Raw genomic sequence first — 18,230 nt, 5'->3', positions numbered from 1 at the left:
ATCCACAAGTACACGTTTAATTTGAAATGTATTTACAAAGATAAAGATTAACAGTGCGTCGTTGTGAGGCTATGACAAGGTCTCGATGTCCTCATTGTTGAATGTGAGAGCATCCTCGGGTATGTAACCCCAAGTTTGCTTTTCTCTGGTGATGGATATTTTTGTTCTTCTGATCATGGGCTCTTGTGGAGCATCGATACCTCCCAAGATCATATGGATGACATGTTATGGCTCATTTGTTTCATTCTCCTTGGTCACCTCTCTTTCTCGATACTGATGTTTTGGCTCGGTCGCTGAGGAAATCTCGAAGGTGACCTTTGCTGAGTAGTCGAGATACTTCTTCCCGGAGTTGTCGGCAATCTTCGGTTCTGTGACCGTGCGTGTTGTGAAATTCACACACTAAGTTATGGTTCCTTTGTGAAGGGTCTGATTGTACAGGCCTTGGGCACTTGGTGTCTCTGATTTTACTGATGGCGAACACGATGTCTGATACGTCGACATTGAAGTTGTATTCCGACAAGCGAGGTGCCTCCATCGGCCCTGTGTGCCTATCGAACCCATCTCTATTGACAAGTCCCTGAGGATTCTGGCCTCGGTCCATCCTTCGGCCATTGCGGGGTATGTTGCGCCTCGGGGCGTTTCTTCTATCTTCAACGTATGGTTGGTATCTCTCTTTGTTCGTCTTTGACTCCTTTGCTGGAAGCCTATTATGATATACCGAGCCTGAAGGGGCTCCTAGTTGGTCGTCTTCGACCCTGATTTTCGATTAATATCGATTGTGAATATCCGACCAAGTCACGGCGGGGCATTCAACCAGATTCCGTTTCAGATGTTTCGAAGCCACCGAGCTTCATTCATGCAAACCTTGATTGAAGGCCTGCACTGCCTAGTCATCAGAGACGGGTGGCAGTTCCATTCGTTCCATTTGAAAGCAAGACACGAACTCTCGCAACATTTCATTCTCCCTGTGTTTGATTTTGAAGACGTCGGATTTCCTTGTAGCTACTTTGATGGCACCAGCATGTGCCTTTATAAAAGAATTTGCTAGCATGGCAAATGAATCTATCGAGTTTAGGTCCAGGTTGTAATACCACATCATTGCCCCCTTTGAAAGCATTTCTACAAACTTTTTCAGTAGGACGGACTCGATCTCGTCGTCCTTTAGGTCATTGCCCTTCACCGCACAAGTGTAAGTAGTGACGTGCTCAATTGGGTCCGAGGTTCCATTGTACTTTGGAAGGTCGGTAATTCTAAACTTCTTTGAAATTTCTTTTGTGGCCGCTTCCTATGGGAATGGCGTTTCTACAAACTTCTTCGAATCTACACCTTTTAGAATCGGGGGTGCGCCCGGGATTTGATCGACCCTAGAATTGTAGGTGTCTACCTTCCTGTCGTTGGCTTCTATCTTCTTTTCGCCCGACTCGATCCTCTTTGTGAGGTCCTCGAGCATCTTTATGATAGCGGGTTCGGCTGCCGACCCGTTGTTGCTTGATCTTTCTGGTACCTGCTCGGCTCGGAAAGCCGTTTCTTGAGCTACCGTGTTGGGAGACTTTTGGTGGCTTTGCAACAGAGCAATCACCAGTTGTTGTGTTTGTAACAGTTCGAAGATGACGTGAAGGCTAACCCCTTGTTCTTCATGAGCTGGGGATTTTTTTGCTTCTTGTTGATCTTCCTGGTACATGCTCCTATTGGTATGGGAGCTTATTTCGACGTGTTGAGCGTTGCGCGAGACCACGTCTATGGGAATTGGTTCTGATGCATTCTCAAGGTTTCATGGTGGTACAACAACACCTGGAACATCCACACCATTCTCTCTATGGTCTTCAAGATTGTTATTTTCTCGTGCATTTACTGGGTTAGACATTTTGACCTAAAATCAAAGATCTTGGACAAGAAAAAGCGTGAAAAAAACTTGCGTTATGTAATAAAACTAGCAAGGAAATAATAACTATTATTTTTAGCCCCACGGTGGATGCCAAACTGTTTACCTTGAAAATGGTAATTACAATTAAATTTGATTTTATGGTTCTAAAAATACGTGATCTGTTTTTATGCTAGTTGTTTAGGCAATAGATTCTAAGTGAGGTACTTGGAAACAAGACAAGAGCTTGAGAACAAGATGATAATCAAGCCGAATGGCTGACAATCGAGGCCTCTAGCTTGTTTATTCGGGGCCTCGGGGTCGACTCTGATGTTCGGTCGGTAGCTATCGAGGGTGGATTAAAAGTTATGATAGAATCAATGATGGCTCTTTATAACCAATAATAAGCAATAAATGAATAAATATAAATAGAACACAATGAATATAAGTAATAAATGCAAGTGATGAGATCAAGAGAATATGTTAGAGATTAGAGAGAATGTTCTTGTATATTCAATATTGAGCAACAAATATTTACAAAATGACAAAGATCCCGTTTATATACTAGGGTGAATCTTAACATAGTACAAATGCATTTATTGAAAATATATGGGTCTAGTACAGCCATTTAATGCCTTGATTCGGGTCTGAACTAGCACACTGGGCTTTGCCAGCTCTAGCTACGCGCCTTGGGAACTTCCTACTTTTTCGCCATAACCATCGATCTGAATTGCCCCAAGGTCGGGCGTCGACATCCCTTCAGGTGTTAATCTAGACCATAATCTCGAGCCTATAGAAACGTGCTTATGAAGCGCCGTAGTGACCGAAAATTGGACCCTCCGATTTTACCATATACAATAATCAATTTTGTGTTTAACTTCTAAAGTGATAATTAATTTGAGACAATGGCTAGTGACTCGAGATTGATTGCCAGTGTTCTTATTACAGAGTGTAAACATGTTTTTGAGGGATTAACGTTGTTGGTGGATGTTGGAGGTGGCACTGGCACCGTGGCAATTGCCATAGCCAAAGCTTTTCCTGCCATAAAATGCACAGTACTTGATCTCCCTCGCATAGTAGGAAACTTCAAGGGAAATAGGAATGTGGAGTTTGTCGGAGGAAGCATGTTTGAGAAAATTCCTAATGCTAATGCAATCTTACTTAAGGTACTTTCCAAATTAATGCGCTGATACTTTTCTTTTTAGACGTTTATTTCTTCTCATTATATGAATAGTGTATGCGGCGAAATCAGAGGGTCTAAATTCTTGTTGTCAAGTCACTTCAGAGGAGTACCTCGAGACCCCAAGGATGCAAAGTTGTGACCGAGTCCCCCCCCCCCGAAGATCGTCTAGGACCGACTTAAAGAGGACTTAGATCTAGGCTAGAGTCAAATGGGAAATTCCCAATGCACACAGCTAAGTCTGACAAAGCAGGCCTACCTAGAGCATATATCAAGGCGTCGTGTCTAGCCGTCCCATCTCCATGCTTATATCATTAATGTATGTTGTACTATGGCGGGATTCCCCTCCTTTATAAAGGGGATCCTCACCACTTTGTAAGGGGATGTTGTGGCTCCAACTATTCTACACAACATTAATAATAACTTTCTCTCTCTTTTCTCTCTAACTTACTCGCTCGAGACTACCTCTTTCATTTATTGCTTTTATACTTATTCTTCATTTATTGCTTGATATTGGCCATAAAGGGCCTCCTTCAATTATATCCTAATTGTTAGTCCTTTCCCGATTACCCCGGATAGCTCGAGCTCGATACCAAGCATTGACCTTGAGGCCCTTCATCAGCTCGCCCGAGGCCCGGACTGATAGCCCCTCGGTTTGAACATAGCTCCTCTCTAGCTCGTGTTTTATCAATTGTTTTCACATATCTAGCATCAACTGTCCCAACAACTAGCATAAAAATAGATCACGTATTATTAGAGTCTCATTAACAAATTTAGTTATTATTATCATGTTCACGGTAAACAGTTTGGCGCCCACCGTAGGGCTAAAAATAATAGTGATTATTTTCTTGCTGGTTTCATTACACAACGCAAGTTATCTTCCACACTTTTTCTTGTCCAAGATCTTCAGTTTAGGTCGAAATGTCTGGCTCAGTGAACACAGTCAAGAACGACAACCTCGAAAACCACGGAGAAAACGGTGTGTATGTTCTAGTTGTTAGCACGCCACCACAGAACCCCGATAACGCACCTGGACCGATTCCAGCAGACGCGGATTCGCAACACGCGCAACAGATCGATGAAACTTCACACACCGATAGGAGCATACGACATGGCAACCAACAGGAAGCCCAAAAGACCCCAGCTCGGGAAGAACATGAAGTTAGTCTTCATGTTATTTTCGAAATGTTGCAGGCGCAACAGTCGGCTATCGCTTAGTTGCAAAGCCACCCGAAAACTCCTGGCACAGTAGCATCGAAAACTATTCCCCGGCCAAATAGGAACCGGAGAGGTCGAGCAACAGCGGATCGATAACCGACCCTGCCATCGTAAAAATACTTGAGGATCTCACTAAAAGGATAGAATCAGGCGAGAAAATGATAGCATCTAATGATAAGAAGGTCGAGACCTACAACTCCACCAGATCCCCGGCGCACCCCCGGTCCTCAAGGGTGTGGATTCGAAGAAGTTCATATAAAGGTCATTCCCTAAAGAAGCGGCCCCAAAACCCATTCCAAAGAAGTTCAAAATGTCGGAACTCCCTAAGTATAACAAGACCACGTACCCCAAGGAACACGTTACTGCCTACACCTACGCGGTAAAGGGTAACGATATAAAGAATGACGAGATCGAGTCCGTATTGCTAAAAAAATTCGAGGAAACACTCTTGAAGGGGGCCATGATGTGGTACCACAACTTGGCTCCTAACTCCATAGATTCATTTTCCATGCTAGCAGACTCCTTCGTAAAGGCACATGCCGGTGCCATCAAAGTAGCGACGAGGAAGTACGACGTTTTCAAGATCAAGCAAAGGAAGAACGAGATGCTGTGAGAATTCATGTCTCGCTTCCAAATGGAACAGATGGAACTACCCCCGGTCTCCAACGACTGGGCAGTGCAGGCCTTCACTCAAGGCCTGAATGAACGAAGCTCGGTTGCCTCAAGGCAGCTGAAAGAGAATCTGATCGAGTATCCCACCGTAACCTGGTCGGACATCCACAATCGGTACCAGTCAAAGATCAAGGTCGAGGATGAGAAAGTTGGGAGCCCCTCGGGCTCAGCATATTTGAGCAGACTCCTGGTGAAGGAGTCAAAATCGAATAAAGAGAGGTACCAGCCGTACCCCGATGATAGGAGGAATGCCCCGAGACGTAACCTATCTCACAATGGTCGGAGAATGGATCGAGGACAATATCCTTGAGGGCTCGTCAACAGAGCCGGATTCGATGGAAACACGAGGCCAGTGGGGGCACCTCGCCCATCAGAGTGCAACTTTAGCATCGCTATATTAGACATCGTGTTCACCGTTAGCAAAACCGGGGGCACTAAATGGCCCAGGCCTATTCAGTCGGATCCTTCCCAGAGGAATCATGTCTTGGTATGTGAACTTCATAATACGCACGGCCAGAGGACCGAAGTTTTCCACCAGCTCCGAAAGAAAATAGCCAAGCTACTAAATACAAATCACCGTCGAGAACTTTTGAGCGATCAGTCTCAAGTTCAGTTCTGAGAAAGAAAGTCGGCCAAGAAGAACGAATCAAATGGGCTGCGACATATTACCATTATATTGGAGGATCGCCGACACACTCCAGGAACTTGTGAAGAGAAAGACAAAAATATCCATCACCAGAGAAAAATGGACCCGGGGATACGTACCCGAAGATGTCCTCGCATTCGGCGAGGAAGGCTCCGAAACCTCGCCCCAACCTCATAACAATGCACTGGTAAACTTCTTCCTCATTCGTTTATTTCAAATAAAACATGTGCTTATTAATTCAGGTGGCTCGACCAGCATTATCGAATCGAGGGTGATAGAGCAGCTCAGACTGCCAGGCACAATTATGCCCGCCTCTCAATTCCTTAATGAATTCAACACGGTGATCGAATCGATGAGAGGAGAGATCATTCTCTCAGTTAGCATGGTTGGTGCAGACCGTAACGCCAAATTCCATGTCGTCAAAGGAGATGCGAGGTATAAACGCCTATTTCGGACGGCCGCGAATGCACCGCGTGAAGGCGGTACCGTCCCCTCTTCGCCAAATGATGAAATCCCCAGCAAAGGACGGAATTATAACCATCAACGGGGAGCAACACGTGGCAAGGGAAGTGTTCGCGTTACGTAACGTAGTGCCGACACCAATATCTCCACTCTCGAATGAGTCAAAGGGTAATCGAACTATGTATTCGGCTAGGTCCGGTTAAACACAGTGGAGGGCCATATAGATTCCTCACTCCAAACAATAGGGACACACTAGGTCTCGGAACATCGCCTGCGCACCCTGCGATAAGGTAAGACCACCTCCCTCTTTCGTTATTTTACACTAATCCATATGCAGGCGCTCGGTCAGGGCAGTCGAATGTGTTAACTCAACCCAAAGATCCCAAGGCCTTAATGGCATCTGTTGCACTCTTTCCCTTTGGCCGAGCTTTCGTTCCGAAGAGGGTTTTGCTGGCAAGGTTCTTAACGTAGCAACACGCTACCTAAGGAGGATCCGGCAAGCTTGTAGGGCTTCTTTTACAATCAACCCCGAACACTGGAGGTCACCCCTTTGAGAGGCCATCCACTCAGAAGAGCCGGGAAACGACGAACAAAGTTACAATAGAGAACAATATACCGAGCCAAACGGTCAAATGAACCGTGACCATATAAGCTGGCTCACTGCAACAAAACAGCATGTACTTATGCCAAACAATCAAAGAACATCTTTCGCCAAAGCATCTCATACCCCAAACAAAACTCAGCATTTTCACTACGAGGATCCCTTCGCCGAGAACGCTTCGAAACACTCGGAGACTAGCGTCAGTAGCTCGGCACCCACATGGCCTCAGGATCAGAACTCCATACTCATAAGCTCTCAATGAGGCAACTCCGAGCTCACGAATAATGGCCTCTGAGTCTGAGCAAATTCGACAACTCAGAGACTATCGCTGATCGCCATTCACTTAAAAACCCGAGGCCGTAAGACCCCGAGAGGGCAAACTCGGTCTAGCAAGGTCTATTTAATATAGCAACGAAAACTATAAGACCTCAATAGGCATGACAAAACTTTAAGGCCTCAGCATGCATGACAAAACTGTAAGACCTCAACAGGCATGAAAAAAAAACTATAAGACCTCAATAGGCATGAAGAACTGTAAGACCTCAACATGCATGAAAAAAGCTGTAAGACCTCAACAGGCATGAAAACATTGTAAGACCTTACTACAGGCATAAAACTCGATCCCGAAGTTTAGGCTATATGTCGCATTAGGAAGACTCCCGAAATAGCATACCCTCGATGTAGAAACCTAAACTACCATACTCCGGATCAAAAATGGCTTCGGCCAAACACTAATGACTATGGTCAATACGGCTGCACCTGCCAAATTAACGTGACTCGGGGACGCCCGACCGTCGCCATAAAATCACAGGCCATTACTTCGAAAAGAATCGGTTAAAATAGGCTACCCTCGAACAGGCAAACAAGGTTCGACCATGTCAGCTCCAAATCACAAGGCTTCGAGCTACTCAGCCTATGAGCAAAACCTTCCGAGATGCTCGAACATCGCCGCAAATGACTTGAAATTGAGGTTCTTCCCGAACAGACATCGGGTCAGGCAAAATCATTTAAAAAAGTCCTTAACAAGAGGAAAAAAAAGCCTATATATGCCCAAGGGAAAAAGCGTAAGAGCCATTATCGCCAGCTAAACGAGCCTCAGGGTTACACAGTAAACGGTCGTAACGACCAAAAGCGTAAGAGCCACTATCGCCGACTTCAAAAATTTTGATAGCTTGAGGGTCAAAGTGAGCTCGAGTCGTAACCCGATTCAGAGACTAGATCCAAAATAGTTAACTATACATGCCTAAGGGCACAACGTAAGAGTCATTGTCGCCAACCTAATGAGCCTCATGGCCATACACACTAAACGGTCGCAACGACCAAAAGCGTAAGAGCCACTGTCACCAGCTTAAAACTTTTGAAAGCTTGAGGGTCAAGTGAGCTCGAGTCAAAGACCGACTCAGAGATTAAACCCACAATAGTTGAGCAAAGCACAAGAGCTCTTACACTAGCTTACACCAAGGCCGCATCGACCAAATGCTTAAGAGCCCTCGGGCATGCCTGATGAGCCCCGTAGCCATATTACAAATCTAAGGATTCTCACCAACCCTGAAACCGGTCCGCCTGGTCGAGGGCAAAGTAGAAAGGAGTACAAAAGAAACAAAACCTCTAGTTCTTTGTTATTTACAAAATATGAAAAGGTACATTCTCCATCTACAAACACGCTCTGTAGGTATTAGTCTCCGCCCTCGCTCGCGCCAGGTTTTTCGGGAGAACAAAACCCCTGGTGCCAATCTCCTCAAGAACCATTCTTTGGGATCTACAATGAACATATTCTTTGATCTTCTCTTCATGATCGAGGGCCCTCTTCAACTCGGTTTGGGAATCGGTAGCATCCTTCAAATAAATCGCCATATCCTGATTATCTTTGGTCCTGCTCAATGCTGCTTCAGCCCTTGCATCAACGATCTCGGCCCTGACCTTCAAAAATTAGGACTTGAGCTTCGTTATCATATCCTCTTGAACTGAAGCATTGTCACTAACTAACCGAAATTGGGCCTCGAATGCAGGAACTCTAGCCAAGGCACCCTTCTCCTCTGAAGCCTAAACCTGCACTTGAGCTCTTAGCTCGCCGCAGTCATTCCTGACTCTGACGGCTGCACTACTAAGGCGCTACAGAGCCTCCGTCTTTTTCTGCAACTTGGATAGGAAAAAAGATTGACCCAAAAGGTTAAACAGAGAAATGCATACCACGGGAAATTACCTGCTCCATCAAATATCTCTCATAATTCGAGCTCCGGTACGCCTCATATCGCAGGTGCATCAACTCAACTTCCTTCTCCTCGCAAAGGAGCCTAAGGGACCTACCCTCATCCAGAGCTTTCCGAAGCCTAGCCCCATGATGGAGCAACTCAGACCTAAGCTTATCAAAGGCCTACAGAAGAAAAACTCGAAAAGGAAAGGAAGATTCGAGATGCAGAAGGCCTGTGCCAAAACTTACCGCGAAGTGAAACCGCCAGACTTTCTAGAAGGTCGAGCACGCTTCTGTAGATCCAGCCCCCTCGACCCTAAGAACCAACCTCGGTCAAAGCATGATCACTCGGAGGAACTATTGCTCCAAAACCAGAGACTTTGGATACAGTAGGCTCGGGCGATGTTTTCTCCTCGAAGACTCAGACCTGTTTCGCCTTGCTAAGAGCTTCATCGCACTGCAGGTTCATATCCCATTTATCACTGTCGTTCTTTGGTTCGGAAGCTGGAAACTCCTCCCCCTCTCCGGAGGAGCACAACCTCTCCATTGGGGACCTTTCGTGTTACATCTCACATTTTTGTACGTTAAGATTTCTTTTTCAGTTAACCGACGTAGACTCGGGGATGAGATCATCTTGACGTTAACGTACTTATGCTATTTATAACAAGCGATAAATAAGTGTTATGAAGGATAAAGGGGTACACGGATTAAAGAAAACGAGTTTCCTTGAAAGTGGACAATTTGGAATAAAATACGGGTCAAGCGATAATACTCGATAAATATAAACTAGTAGCATGCGAGGTACCATATGACCACGGTAGTATAGTATATAAAGTATATATGAAGTATTTTGAAAATAAATAGAATTTTAAATAATTTGTGGTAATTTTTAAATTATGCGGATAATTGATTAATTACTGTGTAACATAATGTTACACAGTTAACTTATAAGTGGATAAAGAATTTACAAAATCACACCCTAAAAAAATGTGGAAGCCCCCCTTTTAGGTTAGGTGACTAACCACTCACCTTTACACGTGTCATAAGAAATTAAAGGAATTAAATTACAAGTCTTAAAGACGTGTGTGAGGCATTATCTAAGAAAAGGTTACACAATATTCAATTTAGAAGTTGGTCATTTTGCCTTGGATTTTCAAATCCAAAAACTTGGAAACAGATTCCTTAGCCAAATCCAAGTATTTTAAAATCCAAATACTTTCATCCAAATCTTGGCTTCATTTCAAGTTTAATGTATTTGGCATTGGATACCAAGAACTATTGAAGCAGAATCATTTCTTTGGCTCCATTTCGTTATTTTGGCAGTGAAACCAAGCCAATTTCGTTCCTCAAATTCAAAGCGTAGAGGCTTAAATCCGATTTTTGGGTTCTAAGTTCAATCCACGAAGGTTTCCGACGGGACAATTATATGGAGTCATTCCTACTCCAGGTATGTTAAGGTCATATTTCTTTTGGCATGGTCCAATTATACTGAAGAAACGAGCAAACACACAGTTTTCATAAATTACTCTATTCATAGAAATAGTAGGGGTGTCTGTACTATTGATTCCCCATGAAAAATATTGTTATCTTCTGTTCATGGGTCTCAGAATAATATATAGTTGAAAAGGTTTATCCGGAAGGAATAATAAAATTATTACGTATTTTTCATGCATTTCACTCATTTATACATCTGCATTGACCCATGACCAGATGGCGTTATATACGCATATATATGTAAATATATGTATATGGGATATGGGAAAAGGTTACAGCGTTATATACGCACCACCACTTGATCAGCTGGTATATGATGATGATATTGCCCACAGTGGCTGAAATATGACTCAGAAGGCTTTATATATGTGTATATATGTATGTATATGTATATGAAATATGGGAAGAGATTATGGCGTTATATACGCACCACCACCTGATCAGCGGTATATGTTAATGATATGCTCACAGTGGCCAAAACGATATAACGGGATGCCCTCAGTGGCTTGATGAAATTATGTACACCCATACCTATGCATGGTACGAAATTTATACGCATGTGCATGAAATAATAAACTTTTCAGAATTTACAAAGTTATTCAGATTTAAAAGTATTCCTGTATTCCATGTTTCATCTATGTCTTTTAAGTACTTATTTTCATGCCTTACATACTCAGTACATTTTTCGTACTGACTCCCTATTTCATGGGGCATGCGTTTCATGCCCGCAGGTGCAGGTAGGCGAGCTGAAGGTCCCTTCTTAGGATCCCTGATCAGCGAGAGTTGGCGTGCTCAATTTGATCCGGAGCTGCTTTTAATCTTGGTACGATACGTTTTTATATATATATATGTATATATATGTATGTATGTATGTATGTATATGGGTTTGACATGGCTCAGTCCCGTCTTTGTACAGATATGTTTCTGTTAGAGGTCTATAGACAGTATGACTAGTTGGGTTGTATGTGGCCTTATCGGCTTTCAATTTTTGATGTATAGTTGTCTATAGCAGCTTTGTCGGCTCGCCCATTGTATTCTGCATGTATACGTACATATGCCTTGATAGCAGGTTCCCTTTACGTATGTCAATTTCGTAATGCAGTAGACGTTATACAAGTTTATATCGTAGATGCATGTAAGGGGTGTTTGTCAGATAGGACTTAGGCACCCGTCGTAGCCCATCGGTATGGGACGTGACAAAAGTGGTATCAGAGTAGTTCCGTCTTAGGGTTGTCTACAGACCGTGTCTAGTAGAGTCTTGTTTATGGATGTGTTTTACAACATACTTATGGACATGAGGCTACAGGACATATAGGATGTTATCCTCCCTTCTTATCTTAGATCATGCGATATAGGCATTCATGTTCCTAACGATGTGTTACATTTTTAGCGATGCCTCAGAAGACTAAAGTCGCTAGCATGGGTCAGAAGGCTACGAAGGTGTTAGAAAAAGAGATAGGTTATACTATGGATTCAGACCCATTGGAGATCATGGGTTCTACAGACGAGGATCCATCCGAGGATCCATATGAGTCATTCGTTCGAGTTGTTTCGACCACTCTGACAGTAGATGGGATGAGAGAAGTTCCGACCTAACCAATGCCCTTAGTTACACAACCCGTTTATTAGGGTATGAGGGGAGTAGTGCATGGATTAGCATAGTCGGGATTCCTTCAGGCTCAAAACTATGTTAAGGTATTTGAGGACACCAGCTCTTTTGAGGTTACGGATTGTCCACAGTCTTGGGAGTCCGTCAATCAAGGTTTGTCAGTGTATGTTATGGGATATGCAGAGGAATAAAATAGTAGTCGGACTAAGAGGAGGAAGGTAACTAATAAGGACATGAAGATTCCGCTTCGAAGTGTGTCCAATAGAGGTTCTTATATAGGACGAGGTAAGGACCCTCTACTATAGACTTCCTCCAAGTGTCAGTTTTTGGTTGGAAAGTTCCACCTCTTCTTGGAATATTACCAAGTCAGGGTTTTAAATGTGTTTTGTTGTTTTATAAGGATGTAGGGAGACCCATCCCGACTTGTATATACTATGGTTATGCCTACTTAGAGGTTTTGCATACAGTATCCTGTATATAGTTTTGCGTGTGATATGCCTACGGCTTAGTCGACCCCTATGTATATAAACCTTTCTCTAAATTGGTTATACGAGTTTAGTCTTAATATTGTTACTTATATATATGGATGTCGCCATAACGGCCCGTGATAGACTTGATAATAAACAAAGATAAGGTACGTGGTGTTCAGTTGGGTAGGACTTGATATTATAATGGATATGGATTGGTTGGACTTTTGTTATGTTAACCTAAAGTGTAGGTCAAGGATGGTTTAATTTCAGTCCCCAGGAGAGCCTGTTTTAGAATGGGAAGGTAATACGACATCACCAAGAGGTAAATTTATCTCCTATCGCAAGGCAAGAAAGATAATCAGAAAGAACTATATTTATCACTAAGTTTGGGTTTGGGATATGGAAGTGGAGTTACCAACCATTCAGTCCATCCCTGTGGTGAATGAGTTTCCCGATGTTTTCTCGATGAGCTTCTGGGTCTTCTGCCAGAGCAAGAAATTAAGTTTGCCATCGACCTACTACTAGATACTCATCCAATATCTATCCCTCCCCCATAGAATGGCCCCCGTAGAGCTGTAAGAATTTAAGGAACAACTAAGGGACTTGCTTGAAAAGGTTTTATCAGACCTAGTACATCACTATGGGGAGCACCTATTTTGTTTGTTAGAAAGAAAGATGGTTCTTTATGAATGTGTATTGATTATAGGTAGCTGAATAAGGTGACGATCAAGGATAAGTACCCGCTCCCGAGAATTAATGATTTATTTGATCAGTTGAAAGGTGCCACGTATTTCTCAAAGATAGACTTGAGGTCCGGATACCATCAGGTAAGGGTTAAGGATGAAAATATTCTGAAGACAACATTCATGACTAGATATGGGCACTTTGAGTTTTGGGTTATGTCGTTCGGTCTGACCAATGCCCTAGCAGTATTCATGGATTTGATGAACCGTGTGTTCAGGCCTTTTCTTAAATCTGTTCATAATTGTATTTATCGATGATATATTAGTGTATTCTCATTCAGAGGATGAACATGCTGATCATCTGCGTACTGTGCTCAGAGTTCTACAAGAAGGGAAGTTGTATGCAAAATTTTGTAAATATAAATTCTGGTTGAACTCTGTAACTTTCCTTGGGCATATCATTTCGGGTGAAGGCATCCGGGTGGATACACAAAAAGGTGAGGCATTGAAGACTTGGCCTAGACCCACAACATCGACGGGGGTTCGTAGCTTCTCCGTTTGGTAGGTTATTACAGGAAACTTGTAATTGTCTCGCTTAATGTTCTGGAATAACATAAGGAAATATATGATGCAAGTAAGTTGAAGAAAGATTACGAATAAGTATAAATAGATATATGTAGGTCGCAAGCTAAAGTATGGTAGAGAGACAAGGTATTAGAAAGACACGGGGAAGGATAAGAAAGGAAGAGTGAAAAGGTGCCGAGAATGGATAAGGCCTTAGGGTTAAGTTCATAAGAGAGTTGATGGCTTCTCTAAGTTATAGAAGGATCAATATAGCCTGAATGAACTCAAAAGGAGCCTAAGACTAGTAACATTTGGAATAAATGAAATGTTGCCCTAGTAGTGGAATAAAGGCATAATTGTGATAAATAGAGGATGAAATTAGGGCCTTCGAAAAGGGGAAGTTCACGAATTGTAAAAGATTATAATACCCATGTAAGTTAACTCAGAAGGGAGCTAAGTTTCAATGGACCGATGCTTGCAAACGGAGTTTCCAAGCATTGAAGAACAGATTAACTTCAGCACTAGTTCTAAGACTCCCAGAAGGGACCAATGGTTAGGTTATCTACTGTGACACTTCAGGCATTAGATTGGGTTATGTATTGATGCAGCATGGTAAGGTTGTAGCTTATAGACAACTAAGAAAGCATGAGAAAAATTACCCGACCCACGATCTAGAGTTAATCGCAGTGATTCATGCACTAAAGATGTGGAGTCACTACTTGTAGGATATTTATGTTGATATCTATACGGATCATATGAGCCTCCAGTACATCTTCAAGCAAAATGAATTGAATCTACGTCAAAGGAGATGGTTGGAGCTACCTAAAGACTACTACGTGGATATTTTATACCATCCGGGGAAGGCGAACATAGTAACCGATGCCATCAATCGTGTAGATCTATGGGTAGTCTGACGTATTTACGGCCAAAAAAAAGGGAAATAGCCCATGAGGTTCATCAGCTAGCTAGTCTTAGAGTTCGGTTAATGGACTCAGTTGATGTTAGAATTACTCTTTAGGATACGACAACATCCTCTTTAGTAACTGAAGTAAAGGAACGCCAGTACGAGGATCCTGTGTTAGTTCATTATAGGGATACCACCCTTCAGAAGGAGAAGACACTATTTGAAATTACAGAAGATGGAGTCCTCAAATATAAAGGGCGATTTTGTGTGCCTAATATTGCAGGGTTGCGTCGGTAGGTTATGGGAGAAACTCATTATTCTCGTTATTCTATCCATCCAGGAACAACAAGGATGTATCATGATATTAGGGAAGTGTATTGGTGGGACGGAATAAAAAAGGATATAGCAGAGTTTGTTGCTCAGTGTTCTAACTGTCAGCACGTTAAAATTGAGCATCAGAAACCCGGTGTATTATTGTAGGCTATGGAGGTTCCGACTTGAAAATAGGAAGTAATCAATATGGACTTCATCTTAGGCTTACCTCGTACCCAGCGTAAGTTCAATTCGATATGGGTGACTGTTGATAGGCTTACAAAGTCAGCCCATTTTCTGCCCGGTAGAACTACGTATTCCTTAAAGGATTATGCAAGGTTTTATATTAAGGAGATAGTACGACTGCATGGCATCCCTGTATCTATTATCTCAGATAGAGGAGCTCAATTTATAGTAATTTCTGGTGGTCCTTCCAAACAGACGGACAAGCAGAGCGTACTATTCAAATACTGGAGGATATATTACGAGCTTGTGTAATAGACTTCAAAGGTAGCTGGGATGATCATCTGCTGCTTATTGAGTTTGCATATAATAATAGTTACCATTCTAGTATTCAGATGGATCCATACGAAGCTCTTTACGGACGAAAGTGTAGGTTGCTTATAGGGTGGTTCGATGTTGGGGAAACTATGTTAGTAGGACAAGAACTGGTACAACAGGAAATCGAGAAAATTAAGCTTATACAGGAAAGTCTATTGGCAGCTCAAGACCATCAGAAGGCTTATGCGAATAATCGACGACGAGACTTGGAATTTCAGGTGGACGATTGGGTATTCCAAAAAGGTATCACCGATGAAAGGTGTTATGAGGTTCAGAAAGAAAGAAAAACATAGCCCTCGGTACATGGGACCATAAAGGATTATACGTAAAGTAAGCCAGGTAGTATATGAATTAGACTTGCCTTCGGACTTGGAGTCTGTACATCCAGTCTTTCATGTGTCTATGCTCCATAAATATATCAGAGATCCTTTCAGAATTGTGTTAGTTGACGACGTTCAGGTCACAGAGCAGCTATCATATTAAGAAACTCCCATTGCTACATTAGACGGACAAATACAGAGATCGAGAAGTAAATTAATTGCTTCGGTAAAAGTACTTTGAAGAAACAACAATGTGGAAGAAGTAACTTAGGAGGCCGCGGGAGACATAATGTCTCGATATTCCTATTTATTTCCTCCTCAAGAGAAGGATCTGACTGAGACATCATAATCATAAGGTACAAGTATAAAGCCTTGTGTTGGTTATTATCCTTAGTGATGTGAGGCCATTGTCGTTATTCATAATCATGATCCTGTGTGTCGTTGGGTTATTAAGCTTCTACGAGGAGAGTTCCTGTGTGTAGTGGTGTTGTTACAGAGATGACCTTGCCGAAGTTATATAGATCACGAGGAGTTAAACATTCGAGGACGAATGTTTCTAAGGGGGGAAGGATGTTACATCTCGCGTTTTCGTACATTAAAATTTTGTTTTCAGTTAACCGACGTAGACTCGGGGATGAGATCATCTTGACGTTAACGTACTTACACTATTTATAACAAGCGATAAATAAGTGTTATGAAGGATAAAGGGGTACACGGATTAAAGAACACAAGTTTCGTTAAAAGTGGACAATTTGAAATAAAATACGGGTCGAGCGATAATACCCGATAAATATAAACTAGTAGCATGCGAGGTACCATACTTTAATATATAAAGTATATATGAAGTATTTAGAAAATAAATAGAGTTTTAAGTAATTTGTGGTAATTTTTAAATTATGCGGGTAATTGATTAATTACCGGGTAACATAACATTAACCGGTTAACTTATAAGTGGATAAAAAATTTACAAAATCACACCCTAAGGAAAACATGGCACCCCCCCCCTTTAGTTAAGGTGACTAACCACTCACCTTTACACGTGTCATAAGAAATTAAAGGAATTAGATTACAAGTCTTAAAGACTTGTGTAAAGCATTATCCCAGAAAAGGCTAGACAATATTCAATTTAGAAGTTGGTCATTCTGCCTTGTATTTTAAAATCCAAATATTTTCATCCAAATCTTGGCTTCATTTCAAGTTTAATGTCTTTGGCATTGGAAACCGAGAACTATTGAAGTAGAATTATTTCCTTGGCTCCGTTTTGTTATTTTGGCAGTGAAACCAAGCCAATTTTGTTCCTCAAATTCAAAAGCGCAGAGGCTTAAGTCCGATTTTGGGTTCTAAGTTCAATCCATGAAGGTTTTACAACAGGATAATTATACTGAGTCGTTCCTACTTCAGGTATGTTAAGGCCATCCCTTCTTTCTTTTGGCATGGTTCAATTATACTGAAGAAACGAGCAAACGCACAGTTTCCATAAATTACTCTATTCATAGAAATAGTAGGGGTGTCTATACTCATGATTCCCCATGAAAAATATTATTATCTTCTGTTCATGGGTCTCAGAATAATACATAGTTGAAAAGGTTTATCCGGAATGAATATTGAAATTATTACGTATTTTTCATGCATTTCACTCATTTATACATGTGCATTGACCCATGACCAGATGGTGTTATATACGCATATATATGTAAATATATGTATATGGGATATGGGAAAAGGTTATGGCGTTATATACGCACCACCACCTGATAACCTGGTATATGATGATGATGTTGCCCACAGTGGCTGAAATATGATTTGGACGGCGTTATATACACATATATATGTATGTATATGTATATGGGATATGGGAAGAGATTATGGCATTTTATACGCACCACTACCTGATCAGATGGTATATGTTGATGATGTGCCCACAGTGGCCGAGACAATATGATGGGATGCCCTCAGTGGCTTGATGATATTATGTACATCCACACCTATGCATGGCACGACATTTATACGCATGTGCGTGATATAATAAACGTTTAAGAATTTATAGAGTTATTCAGATTTAAAGGTATTTATGTATTCCATGTTTCATCTATGTCTTTTACGTACTTATTTTCATGCCTTACATACTCAGTACATTTGTACCAACGCCCTATTTCACAAGGCCCACGTTTCATGCCCGCAGGTGCAGGTAGGAGAGCTGAAGGTCCCCCTTTTTAGGATCCCTGATCAGCGAGAGTTGGCGTGCTCCATTTGATCCGGAGCTGCTTTTGATCTTGGTACGATTCGTTTGTATATATATATATATGTATGTATGTATATAGGTTTGACGTGGCGTAGTCCCGTATTTGTACAGATATATTTCTGTTAGAGGTTTGTAGACAGTATGTCTATTTGGGTTGTATGTGGCCTTATCGGCTTTCAGTTTTTGATGTATAGTTGTCTATAGAAGCCTTGCCGGCTCGCCCACTGTATTATGCATGTA

Source organism: Nicotiana sylvestris, chromosome 3, assembly GCF_000393655.2.
Source record: "Nicotiana sylvestris chromosome 3, ASM39365v2, whole genome shotgun sequence".
NCBI classification, from domain to species: Eukaryota; Viridiplantae; Streptophyta; class Magnoliopsida; order Solanales; family Solanaceae; genus Nicotiana; species Nicotiana sylvestris.
This window is presented reverse-complemented; position numbering follows the sequence as displayed.